Raw genomic sequence first — 15,830 nt, 5'->3', positions numbered from 1 at the left:
CATTAAATATAAAGTACATTTTTTATTTAGACACTGCACTGGTATAATTAAAATAAAGTATGCTAGCTTTATTTTTTCAGTAAGTCATTTCCAACCATAGAGATCAAATAACAGTGCAACAGCAGCATGAAATGTGGTTATAATAGCCTGAGACCACATTTCCTGAAACTAAAACATGGGAGATAATAGTGTGAAGGTACAAATTAAATGCAAATAAAACAGATCCCCTATTGTTGCTAATCCCTGTATTGGGTTTCAATGGGGAAATTTCACTCTAATGTTTAACTTCTTTGTAAGTAATCATTGACATGTTATCAGTTACATTTTGAGATGTCACTGATGGAAATTATCAGTGAAGGATTTAAGAAGACTACCTGCCCACCTTTCAGAAAGAGAATGGAAGTGCTTGGAAAAAATGAAAACAAAAATATACTGCCCAAACTGCTCCTGGGACACTTATGGCAGGTGGCAAACACTCACTGACTTGTTTCCTAATTGACGTACATTTTTGTGGCAACCCTACTTTCATTTGCCAGCAGAAGCTCTTTCTGATTTCAGAGGTGTGTCAGCATATCTTAGCAAGATCCCATTTTTTTGAGGGTGACTGCTCTAAAAACATCTCACATTTTAACACAAGGGGACTTAACAGAGTCAGCTTGTGGCACAATTTCCGGTTTTCCTACCTCGTAATAGGCCCATATGGCATGGAGAGCAAGAGTGGCTGGTGTGATATAGATGTTTTCAAAGTCGGAAAACTATGATTTAAAATGAACTTAGCAGAATCACCCTTTCTCTCAGCTCAGTTTCACATGGACCTTGCCACTAGTGTTTAAAATGATCATTGACCAATTGGCTTCTTGGGATTTTCAATTGTACTGACATGAGTAGCTGTTTGATGAAATACAGTCTTATTCTAGAGCTTTAGGTGAACAATCTCCTTCTAGTCTTTTATAAAATGGCATATGTCTTATAATCCTGTAATTGACAGGTCTCAACTTTCAGGAAAGTTTTGGCTATGTTACATTCTATACTGTTACACTCCACAACTCCTCACTTTCAAAAACTGCCAGAGACTACTAAAAAGTCTCTGCAGTCCCTTTCTCACTTTGAAGGCTTCTATTTCTGAAAGAATAAAGAGCCACATTGACACAAGTTAACCCAAACTTCATCGTTTCTCCTTCTCCTCCAAAATTAGGGGCACACAGCCCTGGGGGCACACAAGATGATGTGCTGTGGTGCAAAGAAACCATTAGAAGATCTGTTTTTATTTATTTATATGCTAAAAAGAAATGAAGCTTTATAATAGTATACATGCTATTAATATAGATAATAGTAGGATGGTTTAGAAGGAAATGTACATATAGTGGAGTACATAATCGAAATTTTAAAACTATTTTCATGCATGATTTTAAAAGTTGGAGACTCCTAGGAGCTGCAGTTAACTCTCCAAATATTGGTATGAGAAAGAATTCTCAGAGACTCCACGTGGTAGGCAGATTAAGGCCATCAACCCCCACCCCCACCCAACCAAAGATGCCCCAATCCCATTCTTCAGAACCTGTAAATATTATATCTTGCATGGCAAAAGAGATTTTGAAGATGTGTTTTAGGATATGGAACTTGAGCTGGGGAGATTATCCTGGATTATCTGGGTGGGTCCAGTCTAATCACATGATTCCTCAAAGGTACAGAACACTTTCCAGCTGCAGTCAGTGAAAGAGAAAGGTGACGATGGAAAAGAGTCAGACTGATGCCATGTGAGAAGGATTCGACTCATCACTGCCAGTTTTGAAGATGGAGGAAGAGGCCACGAGTCAAGGAAAGCAGGAGGTCTCTAGGAGCTAGAAAAGGCAAGGGAAAGGATACTCCGCTAGAGCCTCCAGAAGGAAAACAGCTTTGTTAACGAGTGATTTTAGCCCAGCAAGACCTCTGAACTACAGAACTGTATGCCAATAAACTTGTATTATTTCAAGCCACTGAAGTTGTGGTAACTTGTTATGGCACAAACAGGAAACTTCTATACTCCATTTGCCCTAACTAATTTTCAATGCTGGAGTATCAGGACAGAGTTAAGTACTACATCAAACGGATTCAAGGTGCCATCATTTAAACATTTTGGGTCAACATCTCCTGAATTTGCATCACTAGAGGAAAAAATAACAGTGAAGTAAGTATGACATGAGAAGTTGATGAAGTATTACTTGCAAAAGTGGGAATAGAAGAGGAACAAGTTCCTTGGTCAAGAAGAGGTAAGAGTTTTCAGATATGATCTTTCCCATTATCTGAACATTGTCTACAGTGCCATCAAATATCAAAGAAAGATAAGAAAGCTGACCTTGGAATAAGTTGCACTTTCCCCAAATCTAAGGCAGTTAGAGAATTTTAAAACTCATTCTTCAATATTTGAACTTCAAAAGGTAAAATTTCCAGGAATGACAGTATCGTGCTGGAAACATTAATGTGCCAGCATGAAATAATACCATTCTGTAGGAGGTAATAAAGGTATGAATTATGTCAAATTGTATTTGGCTCCTGGATGTTACAGTGCTCCTTATGGGCAGATACAGCTAACAGGCACAAGAACACCTGCCTGTCTCCCTCAGAAAATGGAAGTCCTGTGCACAAACATCAGTCTATGAAATTAGGGGACCATTTGTTGCAAAATGAAAATGTGCCCTGTTACAGATACACCTCCTAGGGATATGGAGTATCTCTTGTTACAGCAGAACATAATTTTTCTCCTGGCCTTGCTCACTGTAGAAAGAACCATTAAGCCATTTACATTACAAGGGGTGGCTTCTACTCCCGTTAGGTAATATAATATGCTAAATGAGCTTGCTGCTATGCTATACAGTGCTCTATTATGGACTCTAGCCATTAATTGGTTTGGGGTCATTGGCCATCTCAGTTAATGTGAGGAATCTACTGTTCTTTAAGTAAAATGTTCTAGAGCATCTCCTATTGAAATGGGCCAGATTCAAATGATATGCATCATTATGCATGTGCCAATGTGCAAGTGTATGGGGTTTCCTGCATTTGTATTTAGGGTAAGAAAACAGAGTCCATTTTTTAAAGTTTAAAGAAAGTATTTACAGGGGCCATTTTGTACCAAAGTTGTTTAAAAGTCTGAGGAAACATGGCACAAGGAAAATACAAAATCTGTAGGCCTCATGGTGATTTAACCCTTTTGGAGCTAACGCACTAAGGGGGGAAAGCTGTCTTTCTCTTCTTTGCCCCGGGCTGCAGATGCATATGGATAACACTGCAAACAGAACCATCACTTCTGCTACAACCTGGGTAATAATGTGCTCAGTTAATCTACACAACATAGAGTCATCCTCTCAAAAAGTAATTCACTTCTTTAAAAACTGGAAGGAAAATAAATATGGTGCAGTAAAATTGTTGAGTAGAGGAATCTATCTGGACATTTCACAAAACATTTCATTATGCTGACAATTCCCAGAAGTACTCTCAAGAGTGCTTTAAGCTGAGGATTACTGCACTGGAGCTGATGGACTTTTTTTGTAGCCCCTTTAAAAGGCAGTGAACCGTTTTTCTATTTTATTTAAATAATGCCCCTTAAAATGGATTTTTAGAGGTATAATAACTCCTTAAGAGTCAGTTATGCTAAACAGTTTCTCTTGATAGAAATGTTGTAAAACTCGTTAACTGCACAATTTCAGATGCCGGCTTGGTGAACACTAACTGACATGTGAATGACCAGAGTTTGTAAAATAAATTGCAATAGTTGTTGTATCACACAGCTAGCATTGCACAAGCTGGAGGCCACAAGGGGCTCCAACCTGACAGAAAATTACTTCAAGATGAATGAAAAGTGCTTGTTTCTCTTTATTAGTTTTTAGAGAACAATGAAAATGTTGAATTGTTTACAGAGGGCTGATTAAATGTGGTCAGTGGGGCCATGTCCCTACTGCTAACTGTTGGCCTCCTTCTCCCGCTGGCCCCCAAACTACACACTCACATACCACCCACTCCAAGCACCCAACCCCCACCCTTAGCTCCCTGCCACATGCATCTTCTTAGAGGCTATTATGGCTGCACATCTGTGTGTGAAATCTGCTCATTCTGACATTCCGCTGCTGCTCAGAGCTGCAGAGGCCTTTGTTAGGTAAAACACGATTGTCAAGTCTAACAAGCAGGTCATGCAATTTGCTGGACACTGCAGCAGAGAATAGCCCAGGATGAATTGCTTTGGCCTCAAACAATGCTCAGTTCCATACTGCAATACATATGTACTCCTTTCATTGGGCAGTACTACAAAGAGTCATGACATTTTGTTTTTTTAAGGCTTTGATTTAAAAAAAGAAAAATACATATATATATACATATATATATATGTATGTTGCTAGTGTTAGACTACCACAAAATAGCCTATTTGTTATATTTACTTAGGATAACTACTGTCTTATGGCTAAAGGAAAAAGGCATGAAGTGCTTTAATTGGTCATGTGTGGTTTAAATCCCATTTACGTTTTACCAGAAAGCGCAGTGAGAGGAAAGGCACTAGCTACCCTTTTAGCTGACTGCTTGCTGTCTTTAAAGGGGTGGTCAAAACCACAGCATTTAGGAGGATGCTGTGGAGAATAATTCTCACTTTATATTTCCACAAAGTAAACAGCGCTTGATGGAAAGAAATATGAGAACTCATTAATAAGCATATGCCACGCAGGAAGAAAAAAGTCCTTTTACCAGACCAGGCTAAATGAATCCGATCCAGAAGATGTTTTAGTAAACTAAAAAATTAAGGAAAAGCAAATCACGGTCACTCAGCTCAACAAACAGCCGTCCATGGCCCATCTCCTTCCTCACTTTTAACCTACCCTTACACACACACACACATGCACGCGCACACACACATTAGGGAAATAAGCAGTAATAGGGAGCAGTTCGAATGCTATTTGTGGCATTGTGACACAATACATAGCACACACCCCTAATGTGCAAGCAGAATTCTCTTTCCCTCTGTGCAGAATATGCATTCTGAGCCTATTATGTGTATAAACAATGGCATATGTAATTACCTTTCTAGGGTGGCAATTATTCTGCAGAATCAACAACTAGAGTTAAAGCATGTTCCCCCAAAAGACATTTGGGGATCAATTCTGGGTCAATTACGTCAGGCTTTGATTTATCACATGGTGTCAGGCCATGTTAAAAAAAGAAAGTTAAAAAAAAGGCATTATGAGATAAAGGCTAAAGGTTTGACTCAAATTGGTTTGTCTCCAACTTTGCTTTCTCCCAATTGCTCGGCCCTCCCCCATTCTCAAAACAACTGTGATTTGCTGGGTTTTATCTGTTAGACAGTTTGCTGTTTGGGAATACCAAATGAAATGAATCTGGACTACATCCAGATTTGATCTGCCCCCACACCACCAGGCACTGGGAATTTCTCCTGGGATGCAACAGAGGGGAGAGGTTAATAGTTCAGGCTTTAGAATCTAAGAGATCTGGATTTAGATCCCCATGACTTAAGCAAGATACATACATATCTCTGCAGTAGATAATACCTACTTCAAATGGTTGCTGTAAGGTTTAAATGAGATAATTAAGTGAGAGGATATGTGTAAAACACTTAGCTCAGCGCCTGGCATGTCGTGAATACCCAGTGAATAGAGTGATTGCTCTTCTGGTGGTAGACAAGCCAGAGGAGGAGAAGCAGAACAGCCCCTCCAAAGACCCGCCCCTACTGAGTTGGCCAAGGGCCAGGGGAAGCAGAGTAGATGTTAGTACAAATCACAGGGCTAAACTGACGAATCCAAGACACCCATTAAGAAGCTCAGTGGACTAGACTGAATATGAAGAATCCGGTTATTTTGGACTTATTCTAACTGGATTGCCTGTGAATCGATGAAGGTGCTACTGTGTTAACAAGACCCCTCTGTCTTTTATACAACCTAAAGAACCACAGAAAAAAGCGACTTTACACGTTTTGATCACCAAATGTATACTCAACACATACCTACTATGTACAGGCACTGTGCTAAGTTCCAGGAATATAGAGATGCTCCCTCCAAAACATTTCCCAAAACAGGAAATAAATATCTACAATTTAGTACAATATAGTTCCATAACTCAGATTAACAACTATTCAGTATCAACATCAGGAATTTGGGGGCAGGGCAATTCATCCTATTAAGGGTGGATCATATTACTAAAGTCATTGGTCAAATGAGAAAGAGTCCTTACTGAGGACCAAAATAAAGGTTTTTGGAAATTAAGTAAGAAGGGAAGGTATGAGAATTCTCATCAAATTCTTTAGGGAGCACTATAATGTCCCATTCAAAGAACACTTTAAATCCACTTTATATGGAGCAACATTGTTTATTCAATAAGAGGGAAACGGCACTTCACAATTCATTTCTCGAATGGCGCACAGTGCTATTGGCAGTATATATTGGCAGCTTAATTAAGAAGTCTGCTGACGATGTTTAAAAAAAAAAGCTGGCACATTTTCCACTCAGATGGACACTACTCAAGACAAAGACATGTCTATTGTTGCTTTATACATACTGAAATGTGCTACACCCACTACATAAAATGTCTAGTATCTATAGTCATATTAGTGTCTTAACACTGGAAAAATCGTGACTCATTCCCAGAACAGAAATAAGTTTTTTAAAAAACTGTACAGTAATTTTGGAGCATAGAGGACAACACACAAATATCGAAATAGCCAAATTTTCTGACAGAGTCATTGCCTGGGTCTGTTTTGCTCCTATCCCTGCCCTATCTTGGGTCCATGAACAATATTCCCAAATTTGATCCAAATCTTCCCCTGCCCCATGCTAATAACTCACACAGGATGTCAGGCTCCTAGGGCACAGAAGGTAGAGGCCTACACAGACAACAGATGTAATTCACCTACCCACTCTGCAAGAAACGTACAAACACAATATATTTTTTCAACAGGCAATCTACACCTAGGGGGAAAAAGAATTTAATTCAATTAATTCCAACTCTAATGTGTTAATATTGCTAAAGTCTACCAAATATTTACAGAATCAATAAAATAAATCCTACCTATCGAAAGTCCAAAAAAATGGAATTAAGATGTCCTGAGTTGCCCACATTAGATTGTTTTGTTTTTTATTAAAGGGATTTAAAATACTTGCGGAATACACTTTTCCATTCGTTTTCTATCTTAGAAACACACTTAATTAAGAGCAGCAGAAAAAAAAAAAAAAGTGCCCTGAAACTAATTGTAAATCCACTGAAGGCAGGAAACACATCTTACTTGGCTCCCTCATTTTCCCTCCCCTATTTTGTGCAGTGATTCACCCATAGTAAGTACTCAATTAAGTTGAAAAGGCAATGCATGTTTCAATTCACATTAATTTGGAGGGGTTGCATTGATTTAAGGAACAGCTGAGACAAAAAGGATAGGTTCAATCTTCCCTGATTTCTGGCTGGTGAGGCACACTGTCTTGAAAACTTTGCTGCAGCTTGTGTAACGCTGGCGTCATTAACTGCCGGCCACCGTGGCATTCTTAATGTCTTGATTCGTTTGCATTTTTGCTGATGGTAACAAGATGATTCTCCAACGGTTGTCTTTCCAACAAGAAAATGTGAAAGGTGCTGTGAAGCAGGTATTCAGTGAAGCAGGTATTCAGTCTACCCCTGTCCTACAGACAGTACATCTGTGAACAAAATGGAAACAAATTATTAATCCAAGCCTTTCTAAGAACAACTTTTCAGAAGTACAACAGTTGGTCTTCCGCTGATCACTAAAATTATTTAGCCCAACCTTTCCAAAATACAACCAGGTTCTTTTAAGGGTAATAATGCTGGTTCAAGTTTTCTTTCCTTACCTGAAATAATGACTTTGAAATCCGGGCCACCCCAGGTGCAGATCCAAGCCCAATAAAATCAGAAACACCACGTATCTGTACATTTTGAAAACAAAGTTTCCCTATCCAGGTAAGGAATTTGTATTTACTTTCCTCACCTCCATAAACAGGAATAAAACCCCTCCTGCAGTTCCAAGCCCCCTCCCTTCATGAAGAGTAAAGCCCATGCCTGTATCCCGCCCTGGAGCAGCAAAGCGGCTGGCTGGGAACCAACAGCTGCAGACAGCCTCCTGCAGGGAAGCGACGTGGCCAGGCAGGAGCACTCTTCAGTCAGCAAAGGCTCTGAACTAGCCAGGTGAGGAAAAGAGGTACGCAAGAACACTTCACACAGCACCTCCAGCAACACAGACACATACAGGTAGGCCCCACCTGAGGCTTTTCAGTCATACTCAGGCACACGTACATTACTAACACTATCTTAGAACAGGAAAGAAAAGCATCTTTGCAAGAAACATGTCTACTCATCACACGCTCGAGGGCTCTTTCTCTCTGAATCGTCTCAGTGCAAACCCACTGCAGCTGAGATTTAAAGTCAACAAACACATGGCAAGCTTGGCCTTAACACACTTATTTACTAGTTTATTTATTGGGGTTTTTTAAAAAATAGGCCAAAAGTGATACGTGTTTAAAACACCCTTCAGCTCTGACTTCTCAGTGGCCTGGCCTACCTATTGCTGTGGGCATGGGGATTGGTTATTTAAAGAGAGGGAACTTTGTTCTCTGTGAGTGAGCAAGTTTCCTAGGCTCTCTCTTTTGCCACCCCACCCCCTCCGTGCATGTCCCAGGGGATAACGGATCCTCACCCTCCTGAGGCCCAGCTCGAAAAGAAAGAACACAGCAGCTTCAATTAATCTTGAATCTTGTTTGCCCAGCCTCTTCCACCCCACCATGTCTGTGAGCCCAGGTCTGGTATGAGGGTTGGAAGATGCTTATAGCAAGGGACCCTGGAAGTGTCCCGAACTGAGGTGGGACTTCTCCTTCCCATGGCGCACTGAGCAGTAGAGGTGGTGAGGGGTGAAATCTGGTTGGCATTCCCCCCTTGTGCAAGATGGGAAGGCTGCGGATGGGGCAGCCTCAGCTTGGTGGGGTTGTGAGATAAACCTGGAGAAGAAGCACAGTTATCCCATTGAATTATTTGAGCAAGACACTGCTGTAAATAACTTTTTTGTCTTTTGTCAAATACAATTGGTTTTGGTTTAAAAAAAAAAAACACACACACAGCACACACCCTTCGGCTCATAAACAAAAATGTCATACTACGCAAGCATTTAAAATCGACCTGGAATCATTTTAGGTTCTTCCTTCTCTATCCATTATATCAAACCTGTCACTGAAGCCTCTTCTTAATTTGAAATGTCTTTTGCAGTCCCCTTTCCTTCTGAATTTCCACTAAGTCCTCCCCACCCCTTTCACAAGCCCTGTTCTCCTCAGCCTGGAATGTGACAGGCTCCCAGCTATGCCTGTGCCTCCTGTGCTGCAGTCTCAACTCCTTCCAAGCGATGCTGCCTCCACAGGGTCTCCCTGCAGCTATTCATTCCAACATTCACCTGGGGATGGATCCTTTAGGGCCCCTAAAGAATCTACTTGAGAGGCTCAGCAAATCTGTGACCTGCAGCACATCTTCATCAGGCAGGCAAAAGAGAAGCAAGCTCAGCCCACCAGATAGCAGGAATGGTGTTCCTTTCTTGGCCACACAGGCACTGAATGGCACTGAGTTCACCCTGCACAGCTTCATCATCATTCCTCCATTTCCCTACTAACTCCACACGTGTTGGCCCAATCTCTGGAACTGGCTTTTGCCCTGACTAGCTTTCCTTTTTCCTTCAAGACGTTGTGCCTTGCCCTGAGTTTCAATCTACTTCACTGGGCCCTGACACTACCCTTACCCAGATTCTATTCCAGAACTCCAGCTGCCTGCTGGAATCCAGCTATGATGCGATTGCCCAACTTCCATGACACCACCATTCCTGACTCAATCGCACCGGCTATCTACATTCTAGTTAACCAAATCTCCTGATGAATTGGATCTCCTCAGATCCAACACTTCCTCTTGTTCACTGAGGACTAGACTGCTGGCTAACCCTAGGGCAGCCAGGCTCCCAGTCCCTGATACACCTAGTCTTGACTTCTCTTGCTCCCTGGCAACCTATGTTGCTGATATCCTGCGTAGGAACCCCATATTCCCAGCCTAGACAAATTCTACTTAAGAGGCTAGTTTTTATAATATCTACAACATCTTTACAATACAATTTACTTATTCATTCATGCAATTAGTCAGTAATTTATTAATTTATCGTTCCATAAAAACTTAAAGAGGTTAATATTAACTTAGTTTAAAAAAAAAAATCTTACCTGACTACCTACAACTTTACCCCTGCCTGATTTTTGAAGTATCCCACTTTCCTATTCCATTTCATTCCCTAGTCTCCAAAATGAAGGCTCTGCTTCAGGCACTAGGTTCAGTGACCTCTAAGCTCATTATGAATCTTTATTCACCCCATCTTTTCTGCCTTCTTAGTTAGTTCCTTTAATCCTTTGGCACCTCACTTGTGACATGATCTAGAAAGCCTTCCCCAAGAAACAAATCCACGTTGACTTATCCCTTATCTGGATTCTTCTGGAGTAATCAATAACACATAGTTCAAGTACTTGGTTTTCACTAAACGTTTCCTATACATTAGCTCCCCAGAAAATTAGTTCTTTGAGAACTGGGATAAAGGCCATGTCCTGTATTTGTTATAATGCCTTCTAGAGCAAAAAGAAAAAAAAAAAAAGTTCCACTTCCGCTTCTCCCCATCCTTACTCCCCAAACCCACACCCATGAAGGAAAAGAGGCAAGGAGACTGAATATAGTTACTGGAATCAACTAAACCTCTTAATTGGGGCTGGAGCTTTGGGTGTATGGAGAAAAAAGGTCAAAGTTTTGACTTTAAAGAGGCTGTGACCTCTTTGGAGTTCATCTCCTGGGATTCTCACTCTCTTTAGATTGCTTTTCTCCACTTCCATGTGGCCAGCGAGGCAAAACAGGTCTAGAACTGCCTCCCACTTGGAAGATGCTTCCCAATAACCTTTCCCCAAGATAAGGCTTAGGGCGAACTAATTAGACCAGCTCTAACTTCAACTATTATCTTTCTTTTTTTGTTTTTCTCCTGCCTCAACCAGCCACTAGTAAACTAGGACCTAGACAGTTGGACCCAGAAAAAAGGACCAAGGACATTTATCTGTGCTCAAGACACAATATTTCCAAGCAGCTCCATGTGGACAGCTGAGTTCATCAGAGACTGCATTAGGTTTGGGGTTTGGGGTTTGGGAGCTGGGGGTTGGGCAGCACCTAGGTAACAAGAATATATGTATATGTACTTGAGGTCTATCCTGTGCTTATCTCCTCTTGTGGCCCCAGAAGATACCAAAGTAAGGATCTGTGGGTCCATCTCAACATAACTACTAAGTATATTCTCAATAAATATTCTCAATACTTATTAATTTTTCTACGGTAAATACCTAAACTTTATCAGTATAGACCAAGAAGGGGCATCTGGCTGGCTCAGTCAGTAGAGCATGTGTGATCTCAGGGTTGTGAGTTTGAGTCCCATGTTGGCCTGGAGCCTACTTAAAAAGAATAAATTAAAAAAAAAAAAAAAGAAAAGAATTGACCAGGAATTCTAGGAAACTCTTAAGTTCAGAGTCAGGATTGTTTGTGATTTATGCATTGAATACATGCTTCACTAACTTTAGAGTAATTTTATTTCTATAAAGCCATCTCTCTACGAACACATCTCTTACAACATAGGTCTCTTGAGTTTGAGATCTTTTTGAGTGAGGATGCGAGCAAGAGAAATGCCAAGGGTTTTGTAAGGCTTTCTGCCAAAGAGTAAACCAGCGGATCTCTTGCATTATGAAATTTTGAATTAGCATTTGTAGATGACCAGAGTCCATCAAAGAATCATGTAATATTCATGAAATCTCACATATTACACTTAAATAATTTAAATATATCATACATATACTATATACATATATATATATACATATATACGTATATGTATACATATATGACCTTGGTGTACTACTTGGAAAGAAATGTATAATGGATGTAGGCATATCCCAAAGTCATGAGATCATCCATCACTTGTCTAAGTCTGTGGTCAAAACTCCATTTTGAAACAATGTTCTTAATTAGCATGTGATGCAGAGACTGCCAACTGTCCCTTAATACTCCCTTCTTCCCTTTTCCCTTTATTCACAGAACCCCTGAATTTTGAGAAGTACATGGCCACAAAAATATACTTTCAGACCTTCCTGAAAGATAAGTATAGCTAGTAGGATGTGAGTAGAAGTTTGAAGTGCAACATCTAGGAAATGCCTTTACAAAGAATGATTATGAGGGCGCCTGGGTGGCTCGGTCAGTTAAGCATCTGCCTTTGGCTCAGGTCATGATCCCAGGGTCTTGGGATCAAGCCCTGTGTCAGGCTCCCCACTCAGTGGGGAGTCTGCTTCTCCCTCTGCCCCTCCCACCTACCCCCGCTTGTGCGCGCTCGCTCTCTCTGCTTGTGTGCGCTCTCCCTCTCTCAAATAAGTAAATAAAATCTTTTTAAAAAAGAGAAGAATGATTATATATCTTTGGACATGTGAACGAAGCCAACATGCAGGGATAGCTGAGTAGTAAGATAGAAGTTTATTTTTCTCTTACTCAACAGTGTAAGCATAAGCAGTCCAGGGTTGATACGGCATCTCCACGATGTCAGGGAGCTCCTTCTAGCTTGTTAAGCCACTATATTTTGGAATCTCTTAACCAAAACATAAGCTAGGCTGCTGTAGCAAATACAGCACCGCAATTCTAGCTCTGCCACTTATTACCTATCAAAATTTGGACAAATTATTTAAACTCTATGAATTTGTTTCTGTCTATACCTACGTCATAGGTTGTTAGCAACATGAGACTGTGTCTTTTTTTTTTTTGCTTCCCATTGTATCCCCTAGCTTCTAGCACAGTGTCTGCACATAGTAAGAATTCAATAAAAATTTATTATTATTGCTGCTCCTGTTGATATGCCAAATCTAGACACATAATGCCATACCTTAACAACTAACCATTAGGTACCTCTAATAAAGATCTGCTTAATGCAACTAATCAACAGGGTGTGCATTAGAGTGATCACATTTTCCAACCCAAATCTTGGAAAACATGGTCTGACAAAAGGTTGTTACTTACTTGCAAATGTATTTATATGAAAATTCTTATACGTTAAACCATTGGTTGTCAACTTAATAAACTGACTTTACTTTTAAGAATTATCTGCTTAAATTGGACATCCCTAGAAAGTCAAAGGCACATTGCCCCAACATCAATGGTTCTGCCCCCTCTAGTTTTTATTACGAGGTTCCACTGTGCGTGCATATGATAGGGGGGAGAAAACAAACCAAAACCCTGATTTTTATAACACGTTTAGGGTTGTGAATTTGTATTACAGTATTTCAGATTCTCAAGAAAAATCATTCTCATGTTTTCCCAAAGGAAGATGGGCACTTCTTGCTTCTGTAAAAGTAGCATGGATGAGAGTTTTCAGTAAAACACATTTTTTCTATTGAAGAGTACTTAATAAACACACACACCTGGCTGCTTTCATTTCACCACAAGTGCCACCCATTTGCCAGCCATTGAAGTAATTCAGTCTGATCTGTTAAGGTGATGGATTCTGACAAACTGTGTAAGCCTGTCATTAAGGGGAGGATAGATTACAGTCTCTACGCAGGACATTATAGTGCTTACATTTCTCATCCATACAGCCTAGGAAACTTATAGAGGAAAGATGAAAATAAAACTGAACATAGACTTACCTGCTACTCTCTCCAATGAATGATAAGAGCTGGTGACCAATCCCCACTTTCTACCATATATATATGGGCAGGGGGGGCGGGGAGGGAGAGAGTTCTATTTCTTTCTGACTGATCTAAAGACCTCTCATAAAGGACACAAAGATTATGCACCAAATTGACTATTCAGTAATTTAAGTCTAACTTAAGGCCTTGTGCTTCCACTTTTAAAATATTATTCTTTCCTCTTTCACCCTACCTATATATAGCCATTTTGCTTCTCTATAATTTTTTACTTATGTACTTAAAATCCTCATCTAGAATGGAGATTATATCAAAAGTAAAATTTATTAGTTAGGTGAATTGAAGAAGACGAGTCTGAATTAATAAAAACTGTAAAGTATGGACTGTCGTCCAAAAGATCATGATAAAAGCAACAGCTGACGTTTTGAGAGTTGACTACATGAAAATCAGTAGGCTGAACACTTTACATGCATTATCTCTTTGAGTCCTCATAAAAGTCCTAGAGCAGGTATTATCATCCCATTTTTACAAATTAGAAAATAAAACCTGAAAGTTATTAAGTAATTTGCCTAATTCCATGTAGCTAATGAGTTACAGAAATACTTTCAAACCTGAGTTTGTTGGACTCCAAACCTCATGTTCTTTATCACCACATCAAACTGCTGGGTGTTTCCTTCAATCAATAATAATAAGAAAGCAATATTTCAGGTTAGGTTAACAAAACTCTAAAGTGTGGAAGAATACTGCTTTAGTGAAAAAATGAGAAGTGTCTGAAATTAGCTCACCAATTATTTTAGGTAAGTAGTTATAACCTGCCATTTATGGAGTACGTACTTCACACCAGACACTTTCTATACGTTTTATCTAACCTTCACAACAGCCCCATAAATTAGGTAAACAATCTCCGTTTTACACGTAAGGGAAAAGATACTCAGAAAAGCCAAATAAGTTGCCCAAGGTCACATAGATAGAAAGTGGCACCGTCCTTGCACTATGCCTTTTCCCACACGACCTCATTACCCCTCTAAGGCCTTTGAGAGTGCTTGAAAAGCTCGCTTTATAAAGCAATAGTGCCATCCCCCTTTAATTGTATTTAATAGTATTTATTAGCTCAGTAAAGCTTTAATTCAGAGACAATGCAAAAGTAAACTTTAACCCAGCCCTGCTCTCATTATCATAAATTCCAAATTTAGTGAGGTCCACGTTAATGGGTTTTACTGTATATAGAAAAGAGTTTAATAGTCACTTAGCCCTCCTCTATCTCCATTAACAAAGGTAAAAAGCCACACAAAGGTGAAGGAAGGAAGAACAGTGACCTTAAAACTAAAACAGATAAGTGTCTATAATTTGTACTTCAGCAAAAAGTCGAAATACATATGTAAACACAGCAATACAGTACATACATATGCCAATATGTAACAAATTCAACTCTACAATTTTAAGTGCCATATTCATCAATTAAAGAAAATTAATCCTAATCAGATGTTCATATTAAGGAATATAGCCATAGCAAATCGGCAATAATAATTAAAAGTCCATTTCAAATCTCTTTGGTGAGCAGGGAAATGATCTAACATAGCCAGGCTGCCCTAGTCCTTTCTGCAGTGTTGAATAAAATGTGCACATTAAGTAAAAATTCCTGGATGTTTAATACGGTCATCTTTGCTACTCACACTGCACTTGTTTCTAACAAAGACATGCAGCCATATTCACCATGAATGGGAAAAATGTGTAAGCTGTGACAGTCAAGCACATGTCTGCTCTGAGAGCCAAGTCCTTAATACACAGAATTTTCCCACCTAGGTCATCACAGTGTTGCAAAGATTCCAAACAAATCCTACCTGCTCTGGACAGAGCTGTGTGAAGCAGGCAGAATCCCATAGCTCTCTCTGGTTGCATCATGGTTTGTTTTTTTTGTTTTGTTTTGTTTTGTTTCTTTTCTTTAGGTCAGCTTGTAAACAAACTGTTATATGCCTCTCTCAAGGCAAAAGAAACAGCCTTGGGATAGAAGCAAAACAATCCAGGTGAAAGCCAGCCCATCTATTCTTTCAGGCCCAATGCACTGTGAGGTGGGTGGTGGAACCCAATTTAAGATCATTTGTAGGTTGGTTAGACTCAATAGGT

General features: G+C 39.8%; 1 long non-coding RNA gene across 3 annotated transcripts in view; it reads right to left on the bottom strand.

Moving 5' to 3' along the window:
* Positions 1-6,328: 6,328 nt before the first annotated feature.
* Positions 6,329-15,830, bottom strand: part of LOC103672171 — a 140,934-nt gene continuing 131,432 nt past the window's right edge. For all 3 annotated transcript variants that reach the window (XR_005832403.1, XR_005832402.1, XR_005832404.1), the window contains one exon: positions 6,329-7,658. This is a non-coding gene — a long non-coding RNA (uncharacterized LOC103672171). The remainder of the gene's footprint in view (positions 7,659-15,830) is intronic.

This window comes from Ursus maritimus, unplaced genomic scaffold (assembly GCF_017311325.1).
Source record: "Ursus maritimus isolate PB19 unplaced genomic scaffold, ASM1731132v1 scaffold_5, whole genome shotgun sequence".
Lineage (NCBI taxonomy): Eukaryota > Metazoa > Chordata > Mammalia > Carnivora > Ursidae > Ursus > Ursus maritimus.
Note: the sequence above shows the minus strand (reverse complement) of the source record. Positions and strands in the feature narration are given on the sequence as shown.